The sequence below is a fragment of the Magnolia sinica genome, chromosome 15 (assembly GCF_029962835.1).
Source record: "Magnolia sinica isolate HGM2019 chromosome 15, MsV1, whole genome shotgun sequence".
Lineage (NCBI taxonomy): Eukaryota > Viridiplantae > Streptophyta > Magnoliopsida > Magnoliales > Magnoliaceae > Magnolia > Magnolia sinica.
The window spans coordinates 58,956,818-58,979,359 of record NC_080587.1 but is presented as its reverse complement, the minus strand read 5'-3'; the positions used below and the strand labels follow the sequence as shown (position 1 = coordinate 58,979,359).

Genomic DNA, 22,542 nt, shown 5'->3' with positions numbered 1-22,542 from the left:
TTAGCCCGACCTCATCCGGGGCCGCTCTCTTCTTTCCCATGAGAGAAAAGAGCGTAGAGATCGAGAAGATGGCGGCGACAACCTTGAAGAAAGCCATTGGAAGTGGAAATACTTGAAGGATGAGATAAGTTGATGGGTTTGAGAGGTTGTGTGCCACAAAAGAGAGCTTTTGTGCTCAAATGGGTGGAAATAAGGAAGCTAGAAAGATGAAAACGATGGTTTCAAGGCAATGGAGGTGGGTAGATGCAATTGGTAAAGAATTTGGAAGATGATTTGTATGTAGGAGGGAGTTTGAGAGAGAAATGAGGGTTCGAGGGGTTTAGGGGGTTAGGAGTTGAAGGAAATAGTAAAAGGGGAGGTGAGGGAGATCAAATAGAGGCCCCACATGTGTGACATGGTCCACCTGACCGAGCGGTGGGCAGCGCGCCACCGACTAGGTGGTGTCGCCGCCCGAGCTCTAGTCCGACCATAGTGGCTCCACCTGGGGGCAGTGTCTGCCCCTCCTCGGGATGCCAAAAACACGTGGGACCCCCCTTGGGTCCCTCTGTAAATTACGGTGTGGTCCCCACAATGGTTTGAGGTGCTTTTGGACTTCAACTCGCACGTATTCACCCTTTTTGGCATGTTCTGAGCATGGGATTCACTGAGTCATCACCCAAAACCATCAGTTGATGGTCTAGGAAGGGGTTGGGATCATTTTACATGATCTTATACGCCTACGAGGTGAAATTCAATGGTCAGTTTTGCTTCAACGGTCATATGACCACCGACGGGTGAAACTTGGGATCCTAGGATTATTTTTATGTTTTAACGCTCCCTTCTAAGTCAAAGTACGTCAGTGTGCATCGTTACCATAAACCAGGTCCAGTTTAATCCAAATCATGCTATGATACCAACTTGTAATGCCCCGAAATCTGAGAGTCGAGCAAATGCCCAACTCCTGAGTTCCAATGCATCACTTGTGCAACATAGATAATGATGATTAAATGTTGTTTATATTAGCACATTAAACATGAATGAGATTATGCTAAATTAGCATATCATACTCTAGAGACAGTTAAATTATTCAAGTGGAAGACAATGATAAGTATATAGAACATATAAGTGGTAAGTCCCCAGAGTATCAACATGTTGCCAGGTTAAGTAAATTACATGTATAATTCCCAAAATTACAAAATGATAAAGTGTAATGTCTGTTAATCCATAACCTTGTAGCCTCGGTGACGTAACTTTAGGTCTACATAGATCCATCGAGAGTTGTAGGTAGGAGAACTCCTCGTCGTCGTCGAAGAAGGTCGACTCCAGATCGAAGCATCGTCATCATCTGCAACTACAACAGAGTCTGGTTGGTGTTTTAAAATACCATCCCAGAGTGAGAGTGAGTGATTAACTTAGTGGAGCTATAAGATAAATGTTAACATGTTATCAATTCAGTCACGCAATAATGATAAAGCAATACAACAAGCATTCCTAGGTAATCTAGTTAATGCAAGGATGATATGTTATAATGATGCATGCCCTCGCTTCTACTCTCTTTGCAACTTCATCTTACGATCACGACATGCACCCATTCCTTTGTACTCAACACCAACACCAAAGGCACATGCAAATGTGGTGCATGTACGTGATTAGCCAAGTTCTTAATTTAACTTATTCATACAGCAGGTTAGGGAATCTAAGACACCTCCCTTTATATTATTTACTAAGGTTGTCAATCCTAGTTAATCATATACGATAGACAAGTTCGAGGGTTTACACTCTAGGTCGCTACGAAGAGGCTCATCACCGTCAACGTAGGCATATTCAGTACTCGAGGTCACACCACTAATGCCCTACTAACTAGCAGTCTATTTTTGAAAGCTTGTCACTAACCTAACTGGGGACTACAGTCAGGCTACGCCAGTGTGGGCCGACAACTCGAATACGGTATCCCATACCACCATATTCGGCTCACGAGTTTGGGTTGCTCAGTGGTCACTACGGGGAAGCTCGTCACCCCAGCATAGGCTGACAGCTCGACCACGGTGTCCCATACCACCATGCCCGGCTCATGAGTCTTAGCGGATCGTGGTACCAAGGTTAAACGGGCTTTTCACTGGTAAGTGGTACCTTAGATTCAAGCAGTAGCGTCCATACATGGTGAACATACATTAGGCCAATCGGGTTACTTGACAAGCTCGACTGGTACGAGCGCACGTTGAATTAATCGACATGGAGCGCATACGCACTCCTTGTGGCCTAACTACTGTCAATAATCACAGTACGACTCAGATTCATAGAACGTGTTCGTGGTGACTAAACTGATTCAACCACTCGATCAGAAGTCATTACCGATTGCCTGGACTACATCGTAGCCCTAATCACGCTCCAAAATAATAGCATTCACATGTGATAGTCAAAGAGAGCATGTGACAACCAATCTAAAAAAAAAACGGGCAAAGGCTACGGATTTAATCAGTAGCCATAGGCTAAGGCTACGGATTAAGTCCGTAGCTAGTCCGTAATATGACGTCGTCGTAGGTGCCATAACGATAGTCCGGAACCTATGGCTACGGATTAAATCCGTAGCCATGGAGCTCATGGCCACTGACAATCTGTATAATTTTTTTGTAAAAAAATAAATGAAAAGAAATTATTTGTAGCTGAAAGTCCGTAGCAATAGGCCAAAATTTAAAAGGCTACACCTATCGATTATTGGCTACGGATTTAATCCATAGCTATGTGTTAAATAGCTACAAATATAATCCATAGCAATTATATCTATAGCAAAAACTTCAAACATACGGATATTATTTGTAGCTGAAAGTCCGTAGCAATATGTCAAAATTAAAAAGGCTACACTTGTCGGATTAGTGGCTACGGTCAATATCCATAGCTATTTTGTACATTGAAAAATTAAATCATTTGTTCATTCAATTACCACCTGTACAATTATTCATTCATTCAATTACAATCATTCATTCATTCAATTACAATTACAATCCTTCATTCATTCAATTACAATTACAATCCTTCGTTCAATTAATTACAATTACAATCAATTACAGTTACAATTACAATAATACTAAAAATACAAATCTTTGGCTTCATTAGAAAAATGTGCTCGACTTCACCCTGAAATTTTAACAGCTTCGTATATTCCATCATCCTACAAACAGTCATGTCATTCATAAATTAGAATGCTCATTGGGGAAAAGAAAGACTGAAAGAAGTGCATCACGTATAATCACTTTTTTTTCTTAATGAATAAAAAAAACTCAAAGAGAAATAAAAGTGATACAAAAGAAATGGTCTCACCACATGATTATAGGTTTTGGTTTAGGTTAAGGTTAGGCTATAGGTTATAATTAAGTTTAGGTTATAGGTTAAGGTTTAGGTTATAGGTTTTGGTTTAGGTTTAGGTTTAGGTTTAGGTTTAGGTTATAGGTTATAGCTTTTGGGAACTTGATTACAGATTAAGGTTTAGGTTTAGGAAATCGGGTTTAGGTTTGGGCTTTCAAGTTTAGGTTTAGGTTAGGGAGTTGAGATTTAGGTGTAGGTTTGGGTATAGGGATAGGTCAAGGTTTAGGTTAGGTTATAGGTTATAAGTATAGGTTTAGGTTAGGTTATAGGTATAAGTTTAGGTTATAGGTTAAGGTTTAGGGATTTGAGTTTAGGGTTAGGTTTAGGATTAGGTCTAGGTTGAGGTTTAGGGAATTGAGTTTAGGTTATAGGTTTAGGTTTAGGTTTAGGTTGAGGTTTAGGGAATTGAGTTTAGGTTATAGGTTTAGGTTTAGGTTTAGGTTTAGGTTTAGGTAATAGGTTTTGGGATTTGGGAATAGTTTTAGGTTATAAGTATAGGTTTAGGTTAGGTTATAGGTCAAGGTTTTGGGATTTGAGTTTAGGTTATAGGTTTAGGATTAGGTCTAGGTTGAGGTTTAGGGAATTGAGTTTAGGTTATAGGTTTAGGTTTAGGTTTAGGTTGAGGTTTAGGGAATTGAGTTTAGGTTATAGGTTTAGGTTTAGGTTTAGGTTTAGGTAATAGGTTTTGGGATTTGGGAATAGTTTTAAGTTATAAGTATAGGTTTAGGTTAGGTTATAGGTTAAGGTTTTGGGATTTGAGTTTAGGCTATAGGTTTAGGTTTAGGTCTAGGTCTAGGTTAAGGTTTAGGGATTTGAGTTTAGGCTATAGGTTTAGGTTTAGGTCTAGGTCTAGGTTAAGGTTTAGGGATTTGAGTTTAGGCTATAGGTTTAGATTTCGGTCTAGGTTGAGGTTAGGTTATAGGTTTAGGTTTAGGTTTAGGTTTAGGTGTCGGTTTCGGTTTTGGGGATTTGAGAATGGGTTCGGGTTTAGGTTATAGGTTTTGGTTTTGGTTTAGGTTATAGGTCTTGGGATTTGATAATGGGTTCAGGTTTAGGTTATAGGTTTTGGATTTGAGAATGGGTTTAGGTAATAGGTTTTGGGATTTGGGAATAGTTTTAGGTTATAAGTATAGGTTTAGGTTAGGTTATAAGTCAAGGTTTAGGGATTTGAGTTTAGGCTATAGGTTTAGGATTAGGTCTAGGTTGAGGTTTAGGGAATTGAGTTTAGGTTATAGGTTTAGGTTTAGGTTTAGGTTGAGGTTTAGGGAATTGAGTTTAGGTTATAGGTTTAGGTTTAGGTTTAGGTTTAGGTAATAGGTTTTGGGATTTGGGAATAGTTTTATGTTATAAGTATAGGTATAGGTTAGGTTATAGGTTAAGGTTTTGGGATTTGAGTTTAGGTTATAGGTTTAGGATTAGGTCTAGGTTGAGGTTTAGGGAATTGAGTTTAGGTTATAGGTTTAGGATTAGGTTTAGGTTGAGGTTTAGGGAATTGAGTTTAGGTTATAGGTTTAGGTTTAGGTTTAAGTTTAGGTAATAGGTTTTGGGATTTGGGAATAGTTTTAGGTTATAAGTATAGGTTTAGGTTAGGTTATAGGTTAAGGTTTTGGGATTTGAGTTTAGGCTATACATTTAGGTTTAGGTCTAGGTCTAGGTTAAGGTTTAGGGATTTGAGTTTAGGCTATAGGTTTAGGTTTAGGTCTAGGTCTAGGTTAAGTTTAGGGATTTGAGTTTAGGCTATAGGTTTAAGTATAGGTCTAGGTTGAGGTTAGGTTATAGGTTTAGGTTTAGGTATATGTTTAGGGGTCGGTTTCGGTTTTCGTGATTTGAGAATGGGTTCGGGTTGAGGTTATAGGTTTTGGTTTTGGGTTAGGGTATAGGTGTTGGGAGTTGAGAATGGGTTCAGGTTTAGGTTATAGGTTTTGGATTTGAGAATGGGTTTAGGTATTAGGTTTTGGGATTTGGGAATAGTTTTAGGTTATAAGTATAGGTTTAGGTTAGGTTATAGGGTAAGGTTTTGGGATTTGAGTTTAGGTTATAGGTTTAGGTTTAGGTTTAGGTTTAGGTAATAGGTTTTGGGATTTGGGAATAGTTTTAGGTTATAAGTATAGGTTTAGGTTAGGTTATAGGTCAAGGTTTAGGGATTTGAGTTTAGGCTATAGGTTTAGGATTAGGTCTAGGTTGAGGTTTAGGGAATTGAGTTTAGGTTATAGGTTTAGGTTTAGGTTTAGGTCTAGGTCTAGGTCTAGGTTAAGGTTTAGGGATTTGAGTTTAGGCTATAGGTTTAGGTTATAGGTTATAGCTTTTGGGAACTTAATTACAGGTTAAGGTTTAGGTTTAGGAAATCGGGTTCGGGTTGGTTTAGGTTTAGGTTAGGGAGTTGAGATTAGGATTAGGTGTAGGTTTGGGTATAGGGATAGGTCAAGGTTTAGATTAGGTTATAGGTTATAAGTATAGGTTTAGGTTAGGTTATAGGTTTAGGTTAGGTTATAGGTTGAGGTTTAGGGATTTAAGTTTAGGCTATAGGTTTAGGATTAGGTGTAGGTTGAGGTTTAGGGAATTGAGTTTAGGTTATAGGTTTAGGTTTAGGTTTAGGTTGAGGTTTAGGGAATTGAGTTTAGGTTATAGGTTTAGGTTTAGGTTTAGGTTTAGGTAATAGGTTTTGGGATTTGGGAATAGTTTTAGGTTGTAAGTATAGGTTTAGGTTAGGTTATAGGTTAAGGTTTTGGAATTTGAGTTTAGGCTATAGGTTTGGGTTTAGGTCTAGGTCTAGGTTAAGGTTTAGGGATTTGAGTTTAGGCTATAGGTTTAGGTTTAGGTCTAGGTTGGGGTTAGGTTATAGGTTTAGGTTTAGGTTTAGGTGTCGGTTTCGGTTTTGGGAATTTGAGAATGGGTTCGGGTTTAGGTTATAGGTTTTGGTTTTAGGTTATAGGTTAAGGTTTTAGGTCATGGGTTTTGGTTTAGGTTATAAGTTATAGGTATAAGTTAAGGTTTAGGTTTTGGGATTTGATTAAGTTTAGGTTATAAGATATAGGTTTAGGGAATTGAGAATAGGTTAAGGTTTAGGTTTAGGATATCGGGTTTGGGTTCGGGATCGGGTTTATGTTTGGGTTTTCAAGTTTAGGTATAGGTTTAGGTTAGGGAGTTAAGATTAGGATTAGGTGTAGGTTTAAGTTTAGGGATTTGAGAATACATTTAGGTTATAGGTTTAGGTTTAGGTTTTAGGTTTTAGGTTTTAGGTTAAGGTTATATGTTTAGGTTAAGGCTTAGGTTATAGGTTAAGGTTTTAGGTCATAGGTTTTGGTTTAGGTTAAGGTTATAGGTATAGGTTAAGGTTTAGGTTTAGGTTTACGTTTAGGTTATAAGATATAGGTTTAGGGAATTGAGAATAGGTTAAGGTTTAGGTTTAGGTTTTGGGTTTAGGTTTAGGTTTTAGGTTTTAAGTTAAGGTTTAGGTTTAGGTTTTGGGTTTAGGTTTAGGTTTTAGGTTTTAAGTTAAGGTTTAGGTTTAGGTTAAGGTTGAGGTTTAGGTTATAGGTTAAGGTTTTAGGTCATAGGTTTTGGTTTAGGTTAAGGGTATGGTCCCTGCAAAGCAAATACAGATATAAACACGGCCATCCGACACAAATGCCAGGCCCTTCCAATGCTGTCCATAAAAAATGGACAGCTTCATCATGGTCATAATAGCGGTTCCCTCTTTCCAGGGAACCCCGCTCTTCCGAATAGCTCCGACGCACATCCGGGTCTGCTCCATTAATTTCGATCAAATACATAAACTCGGCTGTAAATGGCAGCCCCTAAGGAAATGGGGTTCATAATAAAAGCGGTTCCCACCTTCCAAGGACCCCCGCTCATCCGGATAGCTCCGACGCACATCCGGGTTTGCTCCATTAATTTCGAGCAGCGGTTCATAAATACGGCCTGTCCAAATGGCCAGGCCACTCCAATCATGATTCAAAGAAGAGAACTCGAGGGTTTTCCTTACCTTCCATTGTATGCTTCCAAGGTATGGATGACCCCTGAAAGACACATACATCCTGAGAATCGATCGCTTCTCAAAACCGCAGACTGTTTTGTTTTGAAACTCGTTCATCTCACCTAAAAACCTGTCACATAATGAATAACTGTAACCACAATGATAACTATTGTGAATGCACTATAATGAAAAAATTATTATTATTATAGATAACTGTAATTACAACATAGATATCATGAACACGATATCACATAATGTATTGTTTGATGAACTACACATGTGCATTCTTGACAAGAGACGTACCAAATGCTTGAATCTGAAATATGCAGCTCCAATCATCCCACGTGCAACATCCACCTGAAAGGAATAGAACCTTTAAATGTACACTGATTTTAAAAAAGGAATAGAACCTTTAAATGTGCTGGATTAGAAGAGGAGTCTTGATAAATTTTAAACTCCTCCATCCTACAACTACTTGGAACTGGGTCTTCTATAGATGCCCACTTCTTCTAAAACCATGTTCATGATTCTCACCTGCAAATCCTTGTGCAATCTAACTAGCAATTCCGAAATGCTGCATTCAGCAAAAAAATAAAAGCTTCACAAAGCTATAATGGAATCCCCAATTGGCCAAGTGGGTCAACAAATCCTAAAGAAGCATGCACCACAAACTATAATCACACTGTAAAAATCAAATTTCGAAAGTAACCTTTGCATGTGCCTTGTAGCCAACCTATGATTTGGTGACCTTTCAAGGTACAAGTGGCCAACCAGTAATAGGAATTGTTGATACGGTGGAGTCAAGCTAAAGGTCAAGATCATGTTAGAAAATTCTGACCATCTAGTTTGAGTATCACCAGGGGAATGCAGTTGTTGAGCCAGGGCTTGTGTGGCCCACCTGATGAGTTGACTGGCCTGATTTTTGGGCCAGGGCATGTTAGTGATGGGACCCACCTGATGGAAGTGCAAATAACATCCGATGTTAGCATTTGTCCTTGAATTATAATGTTTTGATCCTCTCTTTTTTCTCTGACAAATAGCTGCTATTGTTGAGGACTGTTGGAATTCTTATTCCAGTTTATATAATGGCAAGAGCACTGACTATAATTCAACGCAGGCTCCAACAACAGGTAGCTCCCCTTTTCCAAACCTATAAGCGGGATCCAGGCTGTTCACCAGGTAGATCCCAGCAAATTAACCACAAACCAAAAATCAGGTCAGGCCTAGCACCAGGTATGCCACATTATATATGGAAAAAATGATGATATTTGAAACTCATCAATGGCTACACGTGGACCATCTGATGATCATGCTGCAGCACATAACACTGATGGGCCCCACTAATGAATAGCTTAGAGCTTGCATGGGGCAAGAGCACAACTTAAATTTGGGTTATGGTCATCCCTTTACTGCACATATATGGGTTATGGTCATGTGTCAATTGAGACCGTCCATCCAGTAAGACCCATCTTAAATCATGTTCACTCTAATTTTTTATTTTGCTAGGTAATCCTAGCCCAAATTTATTCTCCTCTAACCAAATGGGGGCCATTGACCTTTTTTTTTGGGAGGGGGGGGGGGGGGGGGGTGTGGTGGTGAGACCTTTCCATAGTACACATGACAGGGGTGACATGCCAATTCAGTATTTTCATTTAATTGCCCTTGTTGATGATGAAATAGGATTAAAAATATAAATCATCTAATTTCTACAGTTAATATATTGGAAATGAATATCCTACAATCATATCCCATATAAAAAATAATAATAATAAAGAACAGATTTTTATAGATAATCAATGCATAGAAAGCTAGAAACAATAGTTGATTTCTACTTTCTAGAGAAGTTTGCAACAAAAGATGAATTCAGGCGGGAATTTCACGGGATCAGAAATAACACTTTATTTGGATAATAAGTGACATGGAATATACACCAAGTGTTCTAGATTAGTCGTGTTTTTTATTAGGACTGTCATTCCATACAAGTTGCCCTAAAATTCAGTAGGAGTGCACCCATGAAACTCAGCCCACCACAAAGATTTATTGAGACAACAAAGCAAGCAAAAATGGAGTCCATTTAGCAATCCCCAAATTCAGGTTTCAGCTATTATGATGCATATAAATGTCTCACTATCACATGCTCAGAATTTTTATTAACAAATAGAAGAAGTGTCCTTTTACATTTACATACATACACAAGTAATGGAGATTAAATCTAGGAGCTTGATCCAGAATCAATATTCAGTCTAAAGCATTGCAGGATCTTAATAGTTTTCTCCAACCTTTAGAATGGGCATATTATATTCTTTTTTAAACCTTAAAATCTGATCAGTCCACACATAGATTTTCAACTAAAAGCAAACAAATAACTAAAATATAATTTTCTCAAGATTTGCTAATTTAACTTCACTTGCAGCAAACTTTAATAAAAGGGAAATCATGAAGTGGTGCCCTAGAGCCACTGATGATATACAACCTTTTCATGATGTTAACAAACATCCTACTGGAATGGAGAGTTAGAATTTCAATCATTTGATGATCATCCTAACTCACACTGTCACACATGTATGAATGAGTTGCATTTTTATTTTAAATATGATCGAGATGCAGCGGAAAACACACGGCGTCATAACAGAAATGCAAAATCAAATGTAATAGACATACTCCCATGGCACATTGCCGACAAGCATTCGATCTCCTTCATTGTCTTCATAAATAAGAACATAGTTGGGAGTTACTACCTTGCCTTCTTCATAAATAAGAACAAAGAATTTCAGAATTAAACCATCAGATCTGATGAAATCAACATCAAATCGAATTAAAAAAGGAAAAAAAAAATCCTCAACCATAAAAATGCTATAAAAAACCATAAATTAACAGATTTCCAGCAGAAAAGGGGGATTGGGTCATTTTGAGGTGAGATCAAAGCTACAGATATATCCAAATTGCATTTGAATTCTTACAACTAAAATTAAACTATAGCAAATCTGAGCTTCTTATGACAAAATCAACTAACTAAACCAACCACTATAGTAAAAATCCATCTATCAGCCATCATATAGTGCTATCAACAATTTTTGCTTAGGCAACTGTCTTCAAGGAATGAATCTGGACTGTCCATAGTTGCAAACTTACAACCTATGGGACACCATGAAAGAATCACACCAGTCAGATGATCCTATCCACCTGAAAGTTAGCCATCTTCTATCTAAGTTGTAAGCCATATATGGAGGGTTAGGATCATCTGTTGAAAGTGATTCGTTAGAATCATAAGCAATCCATTATCCATGATGAGAACAAAAAAAAAAAAAAAACCCCTAATTAGGGATTTTCAATTTCGAGTTCCTCACCTCCAGACACGGTAAATGATGATTAACCATACAAAATCCCAATCCAGGATAGAGCTCCTCCAGAAATAAGGAATTACAAAATTAGAAATACTAATTACGGATTGAAAGTTCAAAAAGCCCCAATTAGGGATTTGGAATTTCAAAAATCCCCAATTAGAGATTTTTAATTTTGAAGCCCTATTAGAAAAAGAAAAAGAAGACAGAGAAGAGGAAGAGGAGAATACCACTGCCGCTTTCGAGAGAGAGAGAGCTGCTGGTCGTGAGGTCGTGAGCGAGAAGGAGATTGCGAGAGCGAGAAAGGACGAGGATTGCGTGGTAGGGTGGAGAGATCAGAGAGAGGAAGAGAGAGACAGAGGGAGAGGGTGAGAGAGAGAGAGAGAGAGAGAGAGAGGGGAGGAGGAGGCGGGAGACCCGAGAGGAAGAAGGGTTTTGGGTGTGGGAGATCGGGAGATCAAGAGAGGGCAAGGGAAAGAGAGAGACTGAGTGCGAGAGAGAGAGAGAGAGAGAGAGAGAGAGAGAGAGAGAGAGAGAGAGATGGAGAGCGTCTCTGCGCGCGGGAGAAAATGGCGGACGGGGATGGGTTTTTTATTTTGGGAGGGGGTTTGGATTATGGAGGGGGTAGGTGACGGACGGCTCCTTGGGGACGTTGTGTTTTAGGACTGTGGGGCCCACTGTGATGTATTTCATATATCCACTCCGTCAATTAATTTTAAATTATTATTTTAAGTGCTTATACAAAAAATGAGTTAGATCGAATATTTAAGGAGACCACACAACATATTAACAGTAGAAATTTAATTTTAATTATTTCTTATAGTGTGGTCCACTTAGACATTTAATCTAAATAATTTTTGGGCTCATGCACTAAAATTATATATCAGAATTGTTGGATGGCTTAGATCCAACACATATATTTCAATGGATCCCATGGATCCCCTTAAGCACCATCTATGTTTAATATGGTTTAGGTGAGGAATCATTATCGATTGCCTGGACTACATCGTAGCCCCAATCACACTCCAAAACAATAGCATTCACATGTGATAGTCCAAGACGACATGTGATAACCAATCTAAATATAAATCTCATTTGAGCATTTCAACAAACCCATAGTGCACATGTTATTATACATAGGCATTTCATCCATAAGGCACATAATAGTAAGATAGGTTATACGAAGGAAATTGTAACTATAGATAAGGGGGTTGAGAATCCTATCTCAACACCCGTATTAAATCCATTTCAACAAGCATTTTCTCATTCAGGCATTTTATCAAACACTTAGGCTACACATATTAACATGCATGTAACAAATTACTTATAACCTATATTATAGCAAATTCTTTTACAAAGGAGTTGCCACACATACGACAATCATGTATTATCAATCAATAATCATGGTAAGCACAAATCATAATTCCATATTCAATCAAACATTTTAACTAACACATAGAATGCATTAAAACAACGTAATTTACATATATGTGTAATATACGGAAACATCATATCTAAACACATGTGATAGCAATCAAGTCAGTTATAAATCATTAACTGACATTGAAAGCCTTGAAAACCATAATCTAAACGTTTATAGTCGCACCTTTCGTTGGTAAACTCATATCGAACTCAATTCGAATGTTATGCCTTCGTCTACAACACAACGACTACTTATGGCATGAAATAGGTTAGCTATTTCACCATTTACTCTATTTTGGATACCTAAAATAGGTTAGGGTTACGATTTCTTACCTATATATATATATATATATATATATATATATATATATATATATATATATAGGGAAAAGTCTTATGCGCTCGACTTCAAACATCTCCCCATCAGTCAGATGCACCATTCCATCATGGGCCTAGGTCTCAAAAATCAAGTCAATTCGTGACTTGTGTGGGCCACACCACATACAGAAGTGAGGAGGGGCCGTGCACCATTAAAACATTCATAATCATTTTTGGGCCCACCGAGATGTGGTTTGCAAATCTAGCCCATCCATTATGTGTGTCCCACTTGGATGAGGGTTCGGACCAAGTTTCAGTAGCATTCGAAACTCAAGTGGGCCCCACCAAGTGCTTTTATATGTTTTAATGGTGTTTTCACATGATTTTAGATGGTATGGCCCACCTTAGTTCCATATACGGCTGATTTTTGGGATATCCCATAATTTAGAGGAGACCCATCAAATGCACGGTGTTGATGGTCGACACGCATCACGGTGGAGCCCACACAGCTCGACCTCACGGGAGCTTATCGTGAGGTCAAGCGCATAGTACCTTTTCCCATATATATAATACGGTCTGGATCAGATCGGTCCGGATCGGATCCAATCGGGTCGGTTCAGAATAGGCGCTATCCGTACCTGACCCGAAAATGTTTCGGATCTGGATGGGGCTACCCGATCCTGACCGATCCAAACCATCGGTTCTGTTCGAATCAGATCAGATCGGGTTTGATCGGGTCGGATCCATCGGATTAGATCTAAAATGCCCAGCTCTATATACAATACATAGATTAAGGTGAGCCATTGGTGCTGACAAGTGTGCCATGGATTTTGGCTGGAGAAGCTTCCGAGATGTAAAGTGGGGACGTCATTGATGCAATTCCAACACCAAGGCCCAGGAAGATGCGGCCGACGATGAGGAGAGCAGGGTTCGGAGCAGCGGCCATGACGATGGTGCCAACAAGGAAGAGGAAGTCAGTGGACCAGGATTGAAGTTCTCTGTCCGAACCGGTCGTTCATCCATCCTCCAATTGCAGCTGCTATGATTGCCCCTGCAACTGCCGTGCTCACAATGCTCTCCTGTACTCAGTTCACCATGCAGAGTATGAATGTCCTTATTAGAATAGAGGGAGATGTGATTCATGAGATGGCAAATATGTTGAACAGAACTTAAGGGTATTTTAGGACAGTGCATTTGGATGTTACTGCATTTCCATTAAACTCAAAAGCAATCCATTGAAATGGCGATCTGCCTAATTTTGCTATGTTTGTTTGACAGGACAGTGATAGGCTGCCCCGGAGGGGTGTTTCTGCTTCAAAAATGGTGCTTGTTTGGTGGCATCATTCGGTGGCCTGCTAATGGAAGATGGTACATCCAAACTGGGCATTGTTAAGGATATTTTGGTCCTAGTAAATATATTATAGGCATAAAAAGGTAAGCCTAGAGGACTTATGATGAGGTATTTTGGTCATTGTAATGATGAAGGGCATTTTGGGTATTGAAAATACTGTATTGAAATATGGGCCTTACTAGATGAGAGGATATTTTATAGGTTGAGGGTATTGTGGGCATTAAAAAAGTACGAGATATATATATATATATATATATATATATATATATATATATATATATATATATATATATTAAAAACTTAAATATGACCTTTCATATATGAGATGCCCTATATTAATAAATAAATAAACCACCCTTAACTATAACCTTCCATACATGACATGCGGTATAGCTGATCGAACCAGTTCGGTGACTTGGTTACTTTGATATTGACGTTGCACACTAAGTGTTTGATGAAATGACTCAACGAAGTGTTGGCCGGTGGCAAGGAAGGTATGTATATGAAACAAAGACCCTTTTTTTTTTTCTTCTTCTTCTTGATTTTGATATTGCATACAAGGTGTTTGATGAAATACCTGTAAAATTGCTACTGTTATTTTACATACAGTGAGATTTTGAAGGTGCAGTCCATGTGTTTGTGAAAATGGTGCACAGGTGAACTCGGCTTGATCTTGGCTTGAACTTGGCTCAAACCGGCCGAGTTGTTGACTGAACTGAGTCGGGCTAGCCAGTTAGGCTCGAGGATCGAGCCAAGCCGAGTTCGAGCTGGGGTCAGCTACTGGGCAAGTTGAGTCGAGCTGTGCCAATCTCGACTCGGTTCAACTCTGTACACCTCTATGTGGGACATTCTGATTTTGCCTGACTTAGATCTTCTTGGTGGACAATTACCAAGATCTAACCTTTTGCCCAAGGTTTACTAGTAAACAGGCATTCATCAAGACCTTATTAAAAAATATAAAATATGGGCCTGATCAAAAAATCTGGTGGGCCATAGCAAAGTGAAAATCTCTAAGCCCTGGATTTGCCTCTCACTTTGTTATGGCCCACTGAATTTTTGGATGAGGCTAATAAATTGTTTTTGGGGGTTTTATGAGGTGACTCATCCAGCGGACCATCTAGATTTTGTGCCCATATCACTTGTCAGAAGTTCTCACCAAAACTGATTTAGGAGAGCATATCTCTCTCTCTATATAAATTTTAGTCATTAGTTTTATTATCTTTTTATTTTAAACATTGGAGCTGATGGATTGAAGACTCCACGACTTGAATAGACTTATATTGAAACAGCTTGATTTTTTAGCCAGAAATAGTAAGAGAGCTACACTACATGAAAGCTCACGTGTTGCACCAGAACATCACATTGGCCCGTGTGCTTTGGTGCAGAAGGGCTCTTTTAAGATGAAAAATAAACTAGGTGTCTTCTATGCTAATTTTTTTTTTTTTTATAAAGGGACTTTTGGAATTAAATGTAAAAAAATGGTCATAGAGATGGGGTGCGTTCCTTTGTAAAATTCTCGTAGTTACTGGGTAAGTTCTGGGCATCGAAGTCTCAGTTAGATGGATTTTGGTGAATTTTACTGTTTTTCTAATTTTGGTGGAACATGGTATGAAATCCACTTTCCAGAATGTTACTTTAGATGATGACACAATTGACACACGTTGTGGCACTTGTCAATGCTAGAATGGATCAAAATATAATATTGTATCACCTTTTGCTTTGTCAAAACTTCTTTATTAGACAGAATTTATGACCATTCATTTTTTAAAGTTTTTTTTTTTTTTCCTGATGAATTTGGATTTTCTCAAATAATGGGGTATGCTTTTCAATGGGAGAAATGATCAAATGTCTCATTTGCTGTGAGAATCGGATTTTACCAAATGGTGCCTCCTATATAACCAAGACACCCCAGTGCTTTTTAAGAGGAGAAATTACACTATTAATATCTTTTGCTTTTTCTTTACAAAGAGGAAAATCAAAAGTTGTGGGGTCCACATGGCATGTCACACTAGCATTATTATTATTAGATGACCAAATAATATGGCTGATCTAATTGTAATGTAGGCTAATTTATAAAAATAATGTACAACATTCAAAATATCACAATTCAAGTGTAGCCTATAGCCCATCGAATGATCCGATTGAGCTGATGCTTTGTTCATGCCATCACCATGGTGTGATGCATACCTTTAACTGATTGGATCTTATACACAGACCATGTGGACTCCGTAAGTCTTGAATTTCACTATTTTAAAAGAAAAAATAAAATGAAATTATTTTTATAATTTCATCAATCAAAAGGCACCTCCATTTGGCCTACTAGCTAAGAACTCTGATGGGCCTTATTTATTTACTAATAAAGACCGAGATGCTTTTATCCATGGAGGCATTACTTGGTAAAATATAGTCTTGGGGAACTTTACAGTAAAAATTCCTTTTCAGTAAAAACCCCTTTTCTTTTCTCTGAGAATTGAAAAGTGGAGAATTCTGAGCCCATCTTGCATGTGCATAAATAAAGTGTCACGCCTCAGACTCGGTAACCGGACTCGCAAGGAACCCGATTGCCGGTTCTGGCCGCAACAGCCAAAACAATATACACATCAAAAAGGAAAAAATAAAAATAAAAATCACACATAAACCATCTGATGATGATTCCATTAGTGGTGACCTTACTAAGTGGGACCTACAATTCTCAACTTTATAACTTTTAAAGAAAAGTAAATGAGGGTTTTTTGGATAATTTGTTTTTTCTCTAGAAAGGAATGACTGATCATTTCTATCTATGGAGGCATTATTTGATAAAATTTGAATTCTTAAAAAAGATTTTAGCAAATATGTCTTTTTTTTAAAAAAAATTTTGGTGAAATTATATACATTCCACAGTAATAATCAGATGCACATGGGACTCATGATCTGAGCCTAGCTGAAGGGGCTAATTTACCTACTTGGTTAGTTAAAGAGGGAGTCCTTATTTTCTTTTCAGGAAATCTGTAATTATTATTTTGAGGCATTGCAGAATAAACAATTGGAGCCCCTACTTTGATGATTTAAGGTTAAGGTTGATAAGACAATCCTAAACTTTAGCCTAATTGCCTATGAAGAAAGGATTAAGAAGAGAAACATATAATAACTCAAATTCAATTGAAAGAAGTCTTAAAATAGGTGGTGAGGTTAATCTTGGAGATTTTTCTAGGCATGACCCGTTGTGGGTTCGTTTGGATGCCCCTAAAGTTTTTAAGTTGTAAACACTTTACACCTGAAATTCTCTTTAGGTGTAGAGTGTTTGCAACCTATTGAAGGGGGATTGACCGTCTTTATGGTGTACTCTCTTAAATTCCATCGCCATTGTATACTTTAAGGGTACGAGTTAGCCAATGTATGTATTGTTGCTATCTTATTGAGTTTTGTGAATATTTTTATAATTTTGGCTAAAAATTTATTCGTCTTCTCTTTCTTAGGTATATCTTCATGAAAAGTCTTTGAAATAAAGTATTTGATAATCTTTAGATTTAGCTTGTTAACTCGTCCCTACTTTTCATACTTGAGTATCCTAGCGGTCGAACTTGAATTAGCTAATTAACTCGCTCCCATTTTTCATACTTGGCTATTTTAACGATCGAGCTTGAACTAGCTTGTTAATTTATTCCCACTTTTCGTACTTGGCTGTCTCAGTGGTCAAGCTTGAATCAATGAGCTTAAGAGTCTGGTCTTTTTTTAAAGTCAAGTCCAAATCCATACATATAAGGATGGTTTCTAGTGCTTCATTTTATTCTCGGAACTTAGAACCAGTTAGGGAGAAAAAGTTGTTAAATTATAAGATAATTGATCCAATATTTATATTGGTGATAGGAATGTGCAAAAGTTCATATTAGGAAAGTAATCCCATTGTACTTTAAAGCATGAATGGAAAAAACTTTGTTATGTTAATCCTTTATCTTGTCGATAGGCCAGTTAACCAGAAACCCAACACATCATCATGAACCCTTCCTTTGGATCATGATTACAACATGTAAGTGGTTTTCATAATATTAGATTGGTTGAATGCCAACAATACAAGCATTAATGACCTAATACTTTTATGGTAAGATGAACCATTTAATTTCATGATATCAACATCATCCACCTCATCTCATTTAGCTATAATTAAATGATGAACTCCTTGGGGTTGAACATTGCGGTTTGGAGAAAAACACCACCTTATCAATCCTTAATGTATGATGTGGACATCATGCCCTTTGTTTCTAAAAACCACTGAGTATCTTTAATCACTATCACTTTGGTGGAACTCAAAATTAATTCTACCTATAAATCCTTGAAAACGAAGATCCCGCCTAATTAATTGCCCCTAATGGATATTCTCAATGCCCCTAGACGTAATTGGCTCAAACATGTCACTTTAATGTAGTCTGTCTAACCTACACACATGCGTGCGCGCGCACACCCACACACACGTATATCCATGCCCCTAAACTAGAATAAGTTACTTAGGCTGAAGTGATATGTATGAACATGAGTCATTTACTTTACATTGCCTACATACAATGAGTCCTTTCAACATATATGAAAATGTGTATTAGGCTTGGTGTCCTGACAAATAGATTGAATAGACTTTATGTAGCACATAAAATGTTCATAGCCAAGAATTTTATATTATCCTTGTGTGCCTCGAAGGCAGCCAATGTTATAGATTGGCCTAGATCAGAGCATACATGTAAAAAAACATGTGAAGGATCACCAACGTGAATCATCTACAAAACATGTAGAAATTGAATTTTGACCTAGATATGGTGGTGTGAAATCCACATCCATGGATACCGTGGTCCGAGCACCGTATCCATGCATCTCCATCCTCTGGCTTCCATGTTGCACCTTGGCTGCAACAACGACCAACCAACATTGCTATAATGGCCTAGTGATGCACTAATAGCCTCATCTGATCCCAATGCAAGGGGAGCCATTACCTATTTAAGCAGATCCCAGGGAATTCAGAGGGGGACAAACACAAAAATGTTGAGAGATTAAGAGAGGGAGAGGAGAGTGATGCGAGGGAGAGAAGCGACGTCGCCAGAGAGTTTGGTCTGGGAAAGTTGACTTTACTCAAATATGCTCCTACACCAACTCCCATTACCATTGAAGCACGTGCTTAACTCTGTCTTCTCTGAAATACTCTCTTTGCAAGATTTCTCTATATGTCAAAGTTAAAGCCGAGGAAGATACTGAAGTCAACAAGTTGGCTCAGGATTCGGGATATTCGGCATCCATTTTGACTAAAAAGAGTATCTGATTCCTCATTTTCATTCTCACATATCAAATCAACCGGTATTAAAATAAAATAAAACCTACACACCAACAACATGTACATCCACTCACATCTTTTTTTATTTTTATTTTCTTTAATATTTTGCATACGGCATACCGGGTCTTAAAAAACCTGTGTAATATGGCTTAATACTATATAAATGCTGTTGTTGCTTCTTTTTTTTTTTATTATTATTTTATCTTGCCTAACCTAGCCTTAGCGCCTATCGTATTATGACTTAACTCTATTATATTGGAAGTTATTCTGAATCCCTCAAAAAACTGTATAGCTTTATAAAGCAAGGACTATGCATTGCACGGGTGGAAAAGGGTGCCTAACCCATTTTTTTCCATAACTAAGGCCCTTGCCTAAAATCTATGATGTAGACCGACGCGAGAGTCACTCGAGTTGAGAATTTCTTGGATTTTTCCCTCTTTAAGCGATTCTACGGGTCTTAGCCAACTATAAATTTTAAATCCTTATTCTGCTTAGCTGTAACTCCAAATCTAATGCATTTTTACCTCTAAGTTAACCCCACGTTCAATTAAGAACCTGTTTATTTTTCTAAATACATTGTAAATGGGTAATTATTACTTTTTATAGCTGCTTGAAAAAGAGGAAATGCGGTTGTAAGTTTGCCTAAAAAATCGTGGCACAAAACATTGTTATTTGACGAAAATTATGGTGGTGAATTTTGTGAGGCCCATCCTCATGCATGTGTTTGATCCACACCGTCTATTTATTCTAGGTACTCATTTTAGATCATGAGCTAAAAAATGAGGCAGATACAAGGCTCAAGTGGACCACATCACAGGAAACGGTTGGAATTGAACATCTACCGTTAATAGTTAAAATGAGACTAGGACTCACATGGATGCATACCTGCCATCCAAACCGTTCATAATGTCATACAGACATGGATGAAGGGAAAACACAAAAATAAGCTTGATCCAAAACTTCTGATGGCCTCATAGAAGAGATGAATGGTAAGTTTTCAATTCCCCCTGTTTCATGTGGTGTGGTCCAAGTAAGCTTTGGATGTGCCTCAGTTTTTAGCTCATGCTATAAAATGAGAGGGAAAAACGAATGGATGGCATGGATCAAGCATACACATAACAGTGGCCCCCACTAAAATATCATCCTTTCCTCGGTTTCAACCCACTGTCAACGTCAAGTTACTATCAAAGGGCGGCTACCAAAGGTAAATATAGGGGTAAATAATAATTTTCCTTTTACCCTATGAATTGAAAAACAAACAGGCCCTAAACCAAAGCCAAAACTAACAAATGGAAACAACCATAAAAGTGAGGGCATCATTCCGCCGTGCTAAAAAGACTTAAGTAGGTAAATCTATTAGTGTGGGTAAGCCTTTTAGGGATATGAGAAGTGTTTAACAAAAATAAAAAAACTCATGCTACAATCTCTACCCCTCTGGTAATACAAAAGGAATCATCTGCTTTAGGAAGTAGATCAAGAGCCTCTCTTGTGTGCCATGCTTGTGGAGATGTGAGCTATCTAAAGTTTGAATGTCTTATCTTTAAAAATCCATAATCCACCCGACTTAAACTAAATAGATAAATATATCATAATTGAAAAATCAGCACATCAATGGAGAAACCCTCTGGAGGATCGCCGAAAAGAAGAAGTTTTCAAACTCTAAAAAATGAATAACCATATGAAGAAGTTGTTAAAACATGTTGTCTTTCTGAATAAGAAAACCAGAAAAATACTTAGTTGGGGTGGCAACAACAAGAGTAGGAACAACATAGGTAAATCCCTTACTGAACATAGACCTCCAAATAGGAATTCACCTATGAGAGAAGAACTTGAGGAAGAAAATCTTTCTCCCGAACATAGTCCAGGTCGTAGGAAATTCACAATCAAATGGGTTGTAAAGTGGAAAGGTGACCTTTGGAGGTCTATGTGAGCTTATATATAAGTAAATCTGATGATTTTTGCCTCATCAGCTTCTTGATAGTTTAGCTTGAGTTGCTTTATGTTTTATTATATATTTTGCTAAACTATGTTTGGTCGTGTTGCTTGATAAGTATATCCTTTAAATGACCATGATATGCATGCTCTATGTTTTTATTGTTTATATGCACCGTACATTCCCTTGTTAGTATGTGCTTATAGGTAAATGTATGACTTATAGAGCTTTACATCTTATGTGCTAATTTGTATAACTATGGAATTGTCATTTTGTCATTTACCGACAAAAAGGGAGGAGAAAGATCAAGTCCCACCAAAACACTTTGAATGTTGTTTTGCGGGTTTAGTTTGTTGCTGGGAACTAATGGAGTTAGGGGGAGAATTTAAGGGGGAGTTTTGCAAGTGTTTGCATATTGAGTCCTGTATTTATGTTGTAAATCTTTATAATTCATGACATATAATTTTGAATTATTTTAGTTTTTCATTGGTATGGACCATGACATGGTTTAGTTTAGTTTTGTCACATAATTGACAAAGGGGGACATTGTTAGTACCTCATTTTGTCAATGACGTGAGCTAAGGTGTCTTGAGTCAGTTGAGCTTCTATTGAAAGACGTTGAAGATCGAAGACTTGAAGACTTCAAGCATTAAGGCCTGAAGACGATAGGTAAATCTAAGTGCCTTGGTAATCCTAGCCCTAGACTCCTTTAATTCCAAAACAACATACCTTTAAATGATTCTTCTCCATAGGTAAATCCCTAGTTAATCATCCCAAGCTTCAGCCTTAAAATGACCATTATAAGCTATGCTCTAAGAGGTTCAGATTTACTGGAAACCAGAAAACCAAACAACATAAATCTAGGAACTGTCGATTGAATCGACAACTCATCGATAGAAATCGATTCGATTGAATGTTCCGATTGATCGATCGAAGGTTCGATCAAAATGACTGTAAACGTCCAGAAAGTAAACTATTTAAATATGGAGTTTCTTGATCGTATTAAAAGTACACTCGATCAAATCGAAAGTACGTTCGATCGATCGATCGATCGAAGAACTAACCATTATGGATCCGTTAGAGCTTTCTTTGTATAAAACTAACATTTAAATCTTCGAAAAAATGATGTATTATCATAATGTATCCCAAGCCTTACCAACACTCCTAAGCTCTATCCCAAAGGGTTTTCATGACTTTCTTCTTGTGATTAATCACTCCAATTAGCATTCCAAGCTCTATTATAACGATATGCATGAATCCTTCATTTTCTAGAGATTAAACACCAACCCAATAGGTAACTCATTGTCTACAATCTCTAGAATATCCATCTAGGTAAATTCCCTTATTGAAACCAACTATTCAGTAGTTGTAGAAAATTCCACCATCCTCCCATTGCCTTAGTAGCGTCACAGGTACATAACATGTAAGGTTGCCGATCGTAGGAGTTAAAGCATCCACATCAAAGATCGATGGAGCAAATGAGAAGCATATTCAAGTGCGGAGGAGCATTTAATCCAACATGTATGTTATTATTTTAGAGTTCACACACTCTCTCCTTGTGTA

General features: G+C 37.7%; 1 protein-coding gene across 3 annotated transcripts in view; it reads left to right on the top strand.

Moving 5' to 3' along the window:
• Positions 1–21,347, top strand: part of LOC131227050 (large ribosomal subunit protein uL14mz-like) — a 62,259-nt gene extending 40,912 nt beyond the window's left edge. Inside the window, exon 4 of one of the 3 annotated variants that reach the window (XM_058222750.1) lies at positions 21,329–21,347. The gene's annotated coding sequence lies outside the window, so the exon portion shown is untranslated. Of the gene's footprint in view, positions 1–13,677; positions 13,854–21,328 lie in introns of those variants that run through there. The other 2 variants (XM_058222746.1, XM_058222744.1) reach the window with 2 other exon arrangements.
• The last annotated feature ends 1,195 nt before the right edge of the window (positions 21,348–22,542 follow it).